Genomic DNA, 13470 nt, shown 5'->3' with positions numbered 1-13470 from the left:
CCCCCAGAACAGGCTTCAACTTTATGGGTGTGTGTGGGGGGTGGGAGGGAAGGATGGGGAGGGACAGGGGGAAAAGGCTGACGGGGTCACGCTGCGTCTCCTGGGGCCGGAGCAAAATTTTTTAAGGAAAGGGTACTGGAAGGTGGTCTTGGGTGAGTTATCGATGAGTTGCATGGACCACAAGACTTCATTTGTTGAGATAACCGAGTGATTGGATGAGGCATTTACCTGTTCCTTTTTCTTCTCTCCGACTCCCGCACTAGGGATTTCACACTCCTCTGGAAGGAAGAAAGAACACGCCTGAGCCCGGGAGCGCTCCAGCTTCTTGTGGGGAGTCTCCATGGTGAAGGCTCAGCCAGGGCTACCTGCGAACAGCGCGCAGTGAATGTCGTAAGTGAACACGCCGGCGTCTGGGGTGGTTGCCTGGCAAGGATCCGTGAATCGTCGTGTGTCACCGAGCCAGGGAGATGACGGGGCATTAGCATGAGTTCTAAGTGATCATCCAATTAATTTCTTTTTTTAGTGGAGAGGTGCTGTTTCTATTTGCCGCGAACTTGCCTCTCTCTCTGCTTGTGTGGGGCCCTGCTCGTTATCTCCTTCTGGTGTAGAAGAGTGGAAGACAGTGATTCTTTTCAACCGTTAGCGCCCCCCTGTCCTGGGACGGTTACACAGAACCCACCGCAGAGTGGACTCTTTTAAAGCTGGGCTGTCCGGCTTCTTTGGGGTTCGGTGGGTAAAAATCCTCTGGGCGAACGATTAGCCACGAGAATTGGCACCCAGCCGATATTTTTATTCATAGGACGTTTTTATTGTTGTTGTTGGTTGGTTGGTTGGTTTTTGGAATGAAACTTTTTTTTTTCCCTTTCAAAAATCTGAGGTATGCAAATACAGTCAGTTGTGTTGGGTGCTTGTCTTACTCAGAATTGGCTGATTTACTGGTTTTTATCAGATTGCAAGGTCAAGGCTTTGGGATTAATAAAGTATCAGCTGCTGGTTGCTTTTCCTGAGGAGATTAAATATCAAGCCGTTGAAGAGATAGAGCACACGCTGGGTTGCAAGGAGCTTATTCCTGGGCAGAATTTAGGAATCTGACCAGCCCCTTTGCTTTCTGGAGACTTTAACCTCATTGCTAGATTGTGTCCAAAAAAAAATTTTTTTAAGGTTTGATCAGGAAAGAATACAGCTGCAGGAAACCAGGGATGGGCTATGAGTGTATGGTCTGCAAGTTTTAGAAAATGAAGAACCAACTTTGACTGGGACTTTGTGTGTGTATGTGCACGTGTGTGTATGTCTATATATACATGCAATACATATATATTTAATACGTGTCGTGTATTTGCATATATTATATAAACAGAAATACATATTTCTGTGTGTATATATAAATATGCAATATTTATATATAATAAATATATTATATTTATTTATTATCTGTTATAATATAAATATATTTATATATACGCACAAATATACGTGACATATATATTTATGTATACTATGTAAAATTCTATATAATCAGTTCTTAGCTTAACAATTCAGTCAGGAAACTTCTCCAGGCATTTTTAACTTACATTTTTGCAGTTGCACAAATGATTTTGAAAGAGCAAGGGGCAACACTATGGGGGCACATACCAGGGAGGAGAAAAAAACGTTAACGCTGAAACGAAAAATTTCCACTGAATATTTTTTATTTTGTGGTTTTCTAAAAATTTGTATTAAAATATGCATCTTTATTCGTATTTCCTCAGGGTTAAATAGTCATACTCAAATAAACTTACTAAATTTAAATTCTCCCAGCACCTCATAGTAAATGGTGGGAAACACTGCGTTTTAATGTATTTCTGTTTTGTGCATATGATCGCATTGGTTCCCATGGAAATGTGCGTGCAGCTCCTGGAATCAACAGACCTGAATTCTAGTCCTGGTTCTATGGTTGAGGCCAAGAAATTCTGCAGCTTTGACAGGTCACTAACCCCCATCAAGTGTTACTTTGTTAAGTCTACATGTTTACTTTTTATTTTGAAAATCTGTATGCACCAGCAAATAACCTGTGAATTGATCAGTTAACATCTTGGTTTGACATCACCATAAGGGACACAGTATTGTATAAGGCACTTTAATACTTACTTAAAAACAAGCAAACAAAAAAAACAACTCTCTTGTCGAAGTTTCTCCCACTATTAAGGAATAATTTGGGTCCTAGAATAGTAGGATATTTTACTAGAAATTATTTTCCCACTGAGATAGCTGTTAGAATACGTGATGTTTTTTAAAGCATTTTTATCCTAGGAAACAAATGTTGTATGGAATAGTGTTGTAGGTTTCAGGTTACATCTAAGTGAATAACGCAGACACTGTCATCAAAATAGCTTTTGTTTCAAATCTGATTTTTTTTTAAAATATTGCTTTAAAATGCTCGTGTGATACTCAGTCAAACCCCAAACAGTAAATGAGGTTTTCAGAGGAGTTCTGAAGTATAAACTTTAAGATGCCACATGTCCCACTAACATCATTTTAAAATCCATCTGTAAATGGAGTGTATTGAGAGAAAGGGAGAAAATACGAAATTCTAGTGAATTCCTTCAGTGCTAAGGACTTCCGCTTGCAAATCGCATTTGCTTGTTGGGCGGTGTTGGGGAGGATCCCAATTTTCTCAGCAATTTGTGAAATTACTGATCTTAGTCATTAGTTGTCTTTTGGGATCTTGGTGTGTTTTTACCTTGAGTTCATTACTTTGGTGTCCTGGGTGCCCCAAAGCCTGTGCCATTATGATCAGGAGAGCAGGAGATTTTTCAAAGAACATGTGCTTGCAAATGGGGTAAGAACGTGGATATATAAATATTTGAGTAACCATCATAGCAGTCATTGGCATGAGCAGCTTCTGTCCTCAGCATTCCTTGCAGACTGTACCCCAAACTTAGTGCCTCTGTGGGACCCCTCTGCCTGTCCCCATTAGCTACCTCTCAGATCTGCCACCATCTTTCTAGCAGATGATATCTCAAAGTCCAGAAGCTGTCTCAGACGGGCCCAAAGATATGGTGTCTTGTACATGAAAGGGGTGGTCATGAAAATTTACCTGTGAGTCAGGAGACCTGGGTTTTACACAAGGTGTTGCACTTAACCTTAGAATCTGGGAACCCCCAAAGATCTGTGGACCCAGTTTATGAGGAGTAACATGAGAAAGTTGGGTTAAGTGACGTCTGGTGATTCTTCTCACTGTGTGTGTCACATTGCATAATGTACCAGCTTGCATGAGGCATTCATTGTAGCCCGTTTGGCTTCTAATAATCAGTGATTCGGCACAACTTCAGTTTACAACTGTTTTTAAAATATTGAACACAGTCTTATGCTATTATATGTGTGTATGTCTGTCATTGTCGTGATACCCGCCCTCCCAGATAGCGTGATAACTCAAAGGTGTTTCTTTGAGGCTTTCTAAGAATATAGTTTTAGTCGTTTAAATTAAGGATCCACCGATTGGTCTTTTTGAAAATTAAATATGAGTCGCTTTTGAAATTAAGTTTCTAAAAACTGTCCACCTCCACACTCAAATATTGCTTGGCACAGGGATGCCTGGGTGGCTCAGTCATTAAGCGTCCAACTCTTGATTTCAGCTCAGGTCGTGCTCTCAGGGTCCTGAGGTTGAGCCCCACACTGGACTTTGCACTGGGGATGGAACCTGTTTAAGATTCTCTCTCCCTCTGCCCTTCCCTCTCCTCCCTCAATCTCTCTCTAAAAAAAAAAAAACATATATATTGCTTAGCATATATGCACACAGGCAATGATCTTTATTTTTTTCTTAAGCTTCTCAGCCTCCTTAACCTTTTCAGAGGTTTCAGAGCAGCCTCTCCTAACCTATATAAACTAGCACCCACCTCATCCTTCTGTACCAGCTAGCACACTTTTGTTTTCCTTTTAAGCACTTTATATATTACATTTGTTAATCATCCATCTCCTCAACTAGACTGTAAGCCCCATGAAAGCAGGATGATAATGGTGATGATGATGATGATGATGATGATGGTGATGATGATGATGATGATGGTGATGATGATGATGGTGATGGTGATGATGATAATGATGGTGATGATGATAATGATGGTGGTGATGATGATGGTGAGGATGGTGATGATGATGATGATGATGGTGATGATGATAATGATGGTGATGATGGTGATGATGATAATGATGGTGATGATGATGATGGTGATGATGGTGATGATGATGGTGATGGTGATGATGATGATGGTGATGATGGTGATGATGATAATGATGGTGATGATGGTGATGGTGATGGTGATGATGATGGTGATGGTGATGATGGTGATGATGATGGTGATGGTGATGATGATGATGGTGATGATGGTGATGATGATAATGATGGTGATGATGATGATGGTGATGATGATAATGATGGTGATGATGGTGATGGTGATGGTGATGGTGATGATGATGGTGATGGTGATGATGGTGATGATGATGTGATGATGGTGATGATGGTGATGGTGATGATGATGATGGTGATGATGATGATGATGGTGATGATGATGATGATGGTAGTGGTTACCAGCTGAATCCACAACACCTAAAATGGCAGCTGGCCCATTGTAGACACTCAGCAAATAGTTGTTGAATGAATGTTCAAGGAGAACATTAGTGTACACTGGGACTTCCCATGTGTGGGCTAACCCATTAGAAGGAGGAATATAAACATGGTTCTCATGAGACCTGCTTGAATCCGATAGTAATGTGATCAGGCAGGGGATGGCATGGAGAGACCCATCTAGTTTCTTTAACTTAGAAGTTGATACTAAATGTCTGTGATGTGTATAAGTAAATGTGAGAAAGGAAACAATTTGTCTAAAACAGTTTTATAGAACTATCAATAGAGTATGGGGATTTTCTGATTCTCTTTTTAAAAAATCCTGCCCTACGCGTATTTCCTCTCATGTTCCGTTTGAGTGGTTTGACTTATCAGTTCTTTCTGAGCAGCTTGCCCTGGCATTCTGTGACTGGAGGTAGCTTGGTCTCTCTCAATCACGTCATTTCGTCACCCCTGAGAGTGGGAGCCGGGCTTGAAGTGAGCTCTCTCCCCAAAAAGAAACTCACCATTTACTGAGTAGCATCATTTGCCCTGTCTTTACTTCTGGATGGGGCACCATTTGGAACAAAGAAATGGCATGCCGACACAAAGTAAGGCCACCTAGCCTCTCCCGTGGTGTGAGGGAGGGCCTTCAAAAAGGCTTTCTCTCTCTCTCTCTCTCTCTCTCGATTTTATTTATTTGTCAGAGAGAAAGAGTACAAGCAGGAGGAGTGGCAGGCAGAGGGAGAAGCAGGCTCCCCAGTGAGCACAGACCCTGATGCGGGACTCGATCTCAGGACCCTAGGATCATGACCTGAGCCGAGGGCAGATGCTTAACCCACTGACCCATCCAGGCACCCCTCACAACGGCTTTCTTTCTTTTTTTTTTTAAAGATTTTATTTATTTATTTGACAGAGATCACAAGTAGGCAGAGAGGCAGGCAGAGAGAGAGAGAGAGGAGGAAGCAGGCTCCCTGCTGAGCTGGGAGCCCAAGGCAGTACTCGATCCCAGGACCCTGAGATCATGACCTGAGCTGAAGACAGAGACTTTAACCTACTGAGCCACCCAGGCACCCCTCACAAAGGCTTTCTTAAGGTGTCATCATCCCACGTTGCCTTCGAGGATGGCAAGAATAAAGGTTCCTTGCATTTTGTGTGTATATGGACCCCCCTTTCAGAGGAGTTGCTCTGAGTGCAGGAGTTAGGTTTTTCCTAGGAAGAAACCGGGAGACCAGAACGCACACCTCTGTGCCCATTTATACAGCATTATGCCGTCTTTATAAGCTTCGAAAAATGGCACCTGAATTTCTACTCCCCAGAGTCAGAGAATTGCATGCATACGCTCTGATAAGAGTGATTTGGGAATTTCCTGTGTGTCTAGCAATTTGTACCTTTTAGATTTGCCATCTGTGACACCACATTCTCTAGTACTATTGAAAAAAAAAAAGAGAGAGAGAGAGAGAGAGAAAGAGAAAGAGAAAACTGAAGTAGATAAGGGGGTCAGGAGAGAAGGGAGACTTTACTGTTAGAATAATGAGGGAACCGGCCGAGCTGTTTTCCATCTTCACTTCTGAAGGCCCCGTGACTTGGCCTGTGTGTCCTCAAGGCTCTGACTGAGCTATTCGGTGCAGGGCAAAGTCTCCTGTGGTCTTTTTGGGTTTTCGGCTTCACCCTTTTCTCTGCCCTTCCCAGACTTCCTTCCAGCATGTCTCACTGATAGCCTCACTAATTCCTGGCGTGGGCCCTCTGGCGGGGCCTCCAGAGGAATGCTCCTTCTGAGAGCTGATGTCAGAGCTCCTTCCTGAGTCCTTGGCAAACTCTAGCCCATCCCAGGCACACCCTTTCCCCTCAGTGTCACCTTCCCCCAGCGACAGGCCTCCTCCTCCAAGCAGAGAGGAGAGGAGAGGGAGAGAGAGAGAGTGAGTGAGCCACAGAGCCCCCAGAAGCTGTGGAAGGGAATATTCATGTTCTGTGGGGGGAAGGGAGCCCCCGCAGCCTGGTGAGACTGTTTTCTAACTTGAGTAGTGCCAAGGTCAAAGTTTGTGTGTTCTCTTGAAGGTTAGAATTCATCACATAAATGATACTTAGGAAAAGAGTCTTGTGTGCCAAGGTGTGCGGAAGTCTGTTAGGGATACAGGGATGCTTGATCGATGTTTGCTGCCCTCTGAGACATTGCTGTTGGAGCTCTTGCGGGGGAGGGGGGTTTACACTTGGGGTGTGAGTCAGGTGTCCTGGAAGGGGTGATGGGTCAGAGTGCTGAGAGCCTGGTGCTCAGGGAAGGCTTCAAGCTCTGTTGCACAGCAAAATCAGGCCTGCAAGCTGAGGTAGCTCTTAGCCCCGTGGACGTGTGGGCTTTGAGAAAGCAAGGCAGGAAGGGCAAATAAAACCGGTCTCTTATTTACCTGCTTCTGCGTCTGGGCACAGGACACCTCTCCGTCAAACCTTCTTTCCATCAGAAAGATAGGACAGCCAGTGGAGACATGGGAGGGGGATTTGTAGCATCAGAAAACCATTCTCCTTTAGGATCATGTTATGTATCTTCTCGCGAAAGCTGAAGCCTAAACTTGGGGTCACTCAAGGAAAGGACACCATTCAGCCCAAGTAGATAGAATGTTTTCAACTTGAACTTTGATGCAGAAACCATACCCCAGGTTAAAAAAGGGTTTCTCAAGGGGTGTGTCTTTGAGGTGTTCAAAAGATGTCCACTGCGGAAGAATCCGTGTGCGCCAAAGAAGGAATGACTCGCTCCTGGTGCCTCCCTTGCACCTGAAACTTTTTTCAGAAAGAGATTAAGTAAGTCCCACACTTCTGGGCATCTCAGTGGCTGGCTGGATCGCTCATCTTTGTTAAGATATCACTGATGCAAGTGGCTTCTCACACTGTGTCTCATCCCATAGTATTTGAACTCCTTGATTCCTGTCAAACATGGTCATTTCTCGTTTGCTTTCAGACAGAAAAGTGGGGCACAAACAGGAACGAAATGACATTGTTTTGTCTAAAAGCCCGACCAGAATCCGCTGGTTGTTTTTTACCAGCAAATAAATTGTTCCTTGGGACTAATGTCAAGGAAAAAAACCAAAAAAGACAAACAGACAGATGACCTCATTCTTTTAATTCCTCCACGTTTTTCACTTTTGTAAAATAATCATTTTTTAAATATAGAAAGTCATTTAACTACTTCCCTAACATATGTTAATATGAAATTTCAAGTGGACTAATGTAAAAAAAAAACCAAAAAAGACAAACAGAAAGATGACCTCATTCTTTTAAATCCCCCACATTTTTCACTTTTGTAAAATAATCATATTTTTAATATAGAAAGTCATTCAACCACTTCTCCAGCATATATTCATATGACATTTCAAGTGGTAGCTATACAGCGAATTATGCTAGGTGAGAGCTTAGATTGAAGGAATTAATTTATCTTCTATCCATCCTGAGTGTTAAGTTAACTTTTTGCAGACACTTAAATAAGTATGTGTACATGATTCGGAAAAAGTAACTCTCAACACGTACAAAATGCTTTGGTTGAAATCTACATTGGAAGAAGTCAGTTTTTCAGTCTTTTTTTTTCTCTATTTGTGCTTATGTTCTAAAATGACTGACGTAGAGGGGCGCCTGGGTGGCTCAGTGGGTTGAGCCTCTGCCTTCGGCTCAGGTCATGATCTCAGGGTCCTGGGATCGAGCCCCGAATCAGGCTCAGCAGGGAGCCTGCTTCCCTGACCCCCACCTCTCTCTGCCTGCCTCTCTGCCTACTTGTGATTTCTCTCTCTCTGTCAAATAAATAAATAAAATCTTTAAAAAAAAATAAAATGACTGAAGTAGACCCCCCCATGCCCCATGAATATTAATGGGACATGAATGGCAGTCTTTTGAGCATCTTTAATTTCTAGAACTCAAGCAAGTTCTTGTCACCGTACTTTTTGGACTCCAAGCCATCTTCTTCCACTTAGAAATTCCACTTTTCTCCTTGTACCTTCATCACGCACGTCTTGTCACCATCTGCCTTTCCGGCCTGGAATGTCTGGCACCGGGATGGTCTTGGACACCATGCACCATGCCGGCAGAATTCCTTGCTAATGACCCTTGCACGAGTCCTGGGCTCTTTCAAACCGCACACGGCCATCCTCATGGGCTTCTGGACACCCAGCTCTGAGCATCTAGAGAGAAGAATGTGCTTGCTGGAACCACTTTCTCAAATTTCCATGAAGTTTCTCTTCTTTTCATTTCCCCTTTTTCTTCTCAAGCCTTTGTAGTTTGCATGGAACTGAAAAATTATAATTTCTTCAGGGCTAACATCCAAGACTTTAATAGGCTGTCTTAATACTCTGGGCTCCTACGAGTTGCTACCCGTTAGAAACATTGTAAAACTCTGCAGAACAAAGAAGACTGGCCACAAAGATTGTTTCCTTCCTCTACCGTGGCAACCCCTCATTTTCCAGTTTTCTTTGCCTTTTCTTTGTTCCCCAAGGAGAGGGGGGCATGAGATTAGGATGTTATTGTTCAGAAAGGGGACAGCTCTGGCCTGTACAAACAAGATTTTCCCCTCCTGCCCTTTGGCAACCTGAGTGGTTCTACCTGTTTTCTGGCTCCCAAGCTTCAGCTTGTGAACAGGCTCCGTCCCCCCACCCCCAAACTTCAGGACACTAATAAATTAAAGATACAGTCGTCAGTTAGTTACTATGTGTATCTACCACTCACAGAATTCATAATAGAGGCATTGGGGCTTTATCTGAAGTGAGTGTCTTGCCCCCTACCCGTCACCACCACATGGAGCCCAAGTGTAGATTAAAGGATAGTTTGTCAAGGTGAGAGCTACCCACTGGGTAATGTTAGTCTGTCACTCGCTCTAGCAGAGCCGATTAGCTGCCAATGGGTATCTTGTTGCTGTCATCGGACTTTGTAATCCAGGTTCCCAGCACGGCTGGCGATCTATTTCTGTACCCCAGTGGTGACACCAGTTGTCCTAGCAACCTGCTGGCTGGCACTTCCCCAAAGGCAGGAAAGGGAGTGGCAGGGGAAGGCGATGGCCTCCAGTGGGTCAGCAGAGAGCTGGCAGTCACCTTGCTCCTAGAGGACTTTCCATTTCCTTCACCTGGGCAGGCCTCCAGGAAGGGATGTCAGTATCACGGGAGTGTCATTTACTCAGGATCATGGACCACATGGTCATTCTGGAACGGATAGCATCCCGTGGCAAATAACACACCAATGAGTGGATGGTCCAGGCAGAATGTGGGGACCGTCAGGCCAGGATATCAGTCCATCTCAGAACATTAGATGGTATCAGGTTTTCTTGTGAATTGGGTTCATGTTCTTGTTGTTCATCAGTGCTGGCATCCTGAGTTGGGGACCCAGATAGCTGTTTGGGAGGATTCGGGCCAGGAAAGGGACCATGGAGGGAAACACCTCCTTTTCCAGCTGTTGGCTCTGGCCCAAGAGCAGTTCGGTGGAACTCGAGCTTCTGTGCTGGGCTCTGGTAATTGATCCACGCACCCAGCATTGAAAAGGAACACGACTAACTTTGTCCTCTTCTTTTTACTTACATTCCTCTTCCCTTTATGTGAAATTGGATTGGCACCCAATCATTTCCCATCCTTTTCTGATGTGGATCCAACAGAATGCAGAAATCCTGAGTATTCTGTCTTAAAGTCCCTAACCTAGTTGGCCTTGCCTAGATTAAGTCTAAAATTGGGCCATCACTTGACATTGGGTGTCTTGGGGACTTCATCACACAGCCACTTCGTGATGGAGGGCCCTAGCCAAAGACTCGGGCTGGCGTTTTCTCCTAGGGCTGCTTCCATCTGGGTTAGCACAGAGAACGTCAGGACGTTTTTCACGAGAGAAGAACTGAAGGCGGGGTCTGCTTGCAAACCTTGTTTGAGAGATGGAGAGCAAGGGCGGATAAACGGGATGTCCCCAGGACATCTGAAACTGGAAATGACAGAAAGTATCATTGGTACCTTTCCTTCGCTTACCAAAAGGCTTTCTGCACCGTCAGAGACCTCGTATTATTTGCTCCACGGAATGGCCATACTTAGCTGAGACAATACCCACGTGAAACGGCATCTTTCTGCCACGGAAGCCAGTTGGAACGTGAGGGAACGTTCCCAGCGCACTTTGAATACTCAGCAAATACTCATTCCCCCTTCCATACCTGGAATAAGGGTAGACTGGAATTAAGAGAAATGATTTTTGAACCAAAACGAAGCACCTAGGTTGCTGTTGATATCTGCAGAGTGTCCTGTGATTCCAGGCTGTTTCTTAACACATCAAGCAGTTGCTGGACCGTGTGTGTGCTGTGCCCAGTAGATCATTACTTTAAGTTGTTGAAATGGTTTAAATGGTAGAAGACACTGTTGTTCCTAGAGCAATGAATACCTATGTGAAGTTGTAGGGAAGTAGAATTGTTGTTTTTATTTCCAAAATCATTATGTAACCCTTCATCCAATATTTAATGGTAAACAGTCATCATTCCTCATGGTACACAGGCAGCGAGGACGGTTGTCTCATATTGACATGAATAATGAATACAGCCAGTGTGAACTACGGTAAAGTTGGAGGATTAAAATCCTTCTATAGGTCTGATGTTTGCTTTTTTTTTTTTTAAAGAAATTGGGTAAACAGATGACACCCAAGTGTCATCTACCCAAGTAGGCCTCATCCACTTAATGCTTCATATTTTTCTTTTTTTAAGATTTTATTTATCTAGTTGAGAGAGAGAGAGAGCATGCACATGTGTATGGTGGGAGACAGAGGGAGAGGGAGAAGCAGGCTCCTCACTGAGCAGGGAGCCCGACATGAGACTCAATCCCAGGACCCTGGGATCATGACCCAAGCTGAAGGCAGACTTCTGACCGACTGAGCCACTCAGGCGTCCCTGCATTTTTCCTTTCACAACCAATCTAGACACACAGTGATTGGAAGAACACCTAGAATAGGGAGAACCTGTTCTCTCTCTCTCAAATGTGTTGTTAGTCACAGCGGTAGGTGGGAACATAAATAATAATAACTAAGGAAAAACTGGAGATGCCTTGGGTTGGATCCGGGAGCAGGAGCATCAGGCTAAGGACAAACATCTTGGCACCCCCCCCTCCCCAGTTCCTGCCCTGCTGAGACTATGGACAAGCTACTTTCTTCCTCTGTGCCTCTCTTTCCTTGTCTTCCAAAGGACGTAGTTATCATTCCTACTTAACAGCATTAGATTTAAAGGTATTAATCCAAGTAAGAGGCTTTTGGAATCTTCTTTTATCTTCTTTAATCTCCTACTCATCAGCTCTGTGTCCTTGGGGAAATTGCCCAACTTCTCTGAGACTTATTCCCTTTTCTGTAAAATAAGGTTAATCATACCTACCTTGCAAGATTGTTTAGAGAATTACATGAGACACTGTGGGTTAAGTTTTAGCCCAGAAATTGCTCCCTAGTAATGGTACAGCTCTAATGCTATTAGGATGAGAAGCTTCACAAAACAAAATTTACCATAATGTGTTGCTAAAATGAACAGGTGAACAACTGCGACTTGCTAGTCCCTTTGCTGTAGAGAGGTTTCCTCTATAGTACGAATTGTCATTAACCATCACTGTCGTTGCCTTGACGGTGAAATCAGTTCTCTACTGTTGAAACGTTCTGCTTCTTTGACATATATAGTAATTATGATGGTGAACGTGACAACATTAATCAGAATTATCCCTGTGCATGTATACTGAGGGCCCTTGGAATTTTAGGTGATTTTTTAAGTATTAGTCAAACTGAAAGGCACAGTAAGTTTGGAAGGTATGATAGTCTCATCTATAAAGAGAATAGGGAGATTCCCAAAGGCTATTGATATGAGTGGAATGCTAAAAAAGAAAAACATTAAGATATATTTTGATGTAGTTACCATGTCTAGGTGGCGAGAGGTAAAAATTACCTAGTCTAATTCTTTTAAATTAAGGCTAGAAAAAGGCAGAAGATAGACAGACACATTCCTGTATCTTCTTTCAGCAAATACATACAGAGTGCACTGTAAGGAAGGCATCCGCAATGGCCGAAGGAGCGTTCAGTCGCTGGGTGAGGGGAGAAAGTCGGCATCCCCTTTCCATGTTGCTGGTGCTCTGTCCGTGGTACCCACAGGAGGTTACAGATACAAACCAGCGAGGCATCTTCAGGCTTCAGGGAAGCCTTCATCCTCAAGACTTGAAGTATGGACAGGTGTTAAGCAGGAAACAGAATGAGTGTATCAGTTTTCATCTACCGTGTAACAAACCACCCCACCATTTAGCGGCTTCAGATCACAAACATGAATGGTTTCTTGGTGATGCTGCACGTCCACTGGGCTCATCTAGTCTGACCCGCTTGGCCAGAGCTGGTGGGACCATGATGGCCTCACTCCTCGGTCTGGCGGTTGGTTGGAAGGCTGATGGTTGAGGGGAGCTTCCATGGGGATGGCTTGTGCCTGTTCCTCGTGGTGTCTCATCCTCCAGGATGCTCATCTGAGCTTCTTGGTATTGTAATCTCAGGGTTCCCAAGGGCAGCAAGAGAAGACGGACTCTCTTATCCAAGAGAGGACAGACTCCAGCAAACAAGTGCCTTTCGGCCTCTGTTGGCAAGATCTTGGCTAATTTCCCTTTAGCAAAAACAAGACACTTAATAAGCCCAGATTCAAGGGAGGTGGGGGGAACGCCAGCTTGGGTTGTTTTGTGGACAGCGTGTACCAGGCTCAGAGCTAAGAGAGAACCTGACGTGCTGATACCGCAAGCAATTCAGAGTGGCTAACAGAGCAGGTAAGACGTGTCGGGGTCAGGCGCGGATCGTCAAGTGTCTTTTCGGTAAGCTCCACTGAGGAGCTGGGAGTGTGTCCTAAGACTGAAGAGTCATTGAAAGATTTTCAGCAGGATATTGACACAATCAAT

General features: G+C 44.1%; 1 protein-coding gene across 6 annotated transcripts in view; it reads left to right on the top strand.

The window, feature by feature from the left end:
- Positions 1-13470, top strand: part of ATXN1 (ataxin 1) — a 394638-nt gene that overhangs the window by 244272 nt on the left and 136896 nt on the right. For all 6 annotated transcript variants that reach the window (XM_046004627.1, XM_046004628.1, XM_046004630.1 and 3 more), the window contains one exon: positions 264-390. The gene's annotated coding sequence lies outside the window, so the exon portion shown is untranslated. The remainder of the gene's footprint in view (positions 1-263; positions 391-13470) is intronic.

Source organism: Meles meles, chromosome 5, assembly GCF_922984935.1.
Source record: "Meles meles chromosome 5, mMelMel3.1 paternal haplotype, whole genome shotgun sequence".
Taxonomy (NCBI): Eukaryota; Metazoa; Chordata; class Mammalia; order Carnivora; family Mustelidae; genus Meles; species Meles meles.
Note: the sequence above shows the minus strand (reverse complement) of the source record. Positions and strands in the feature narration are given on the sequence as shown.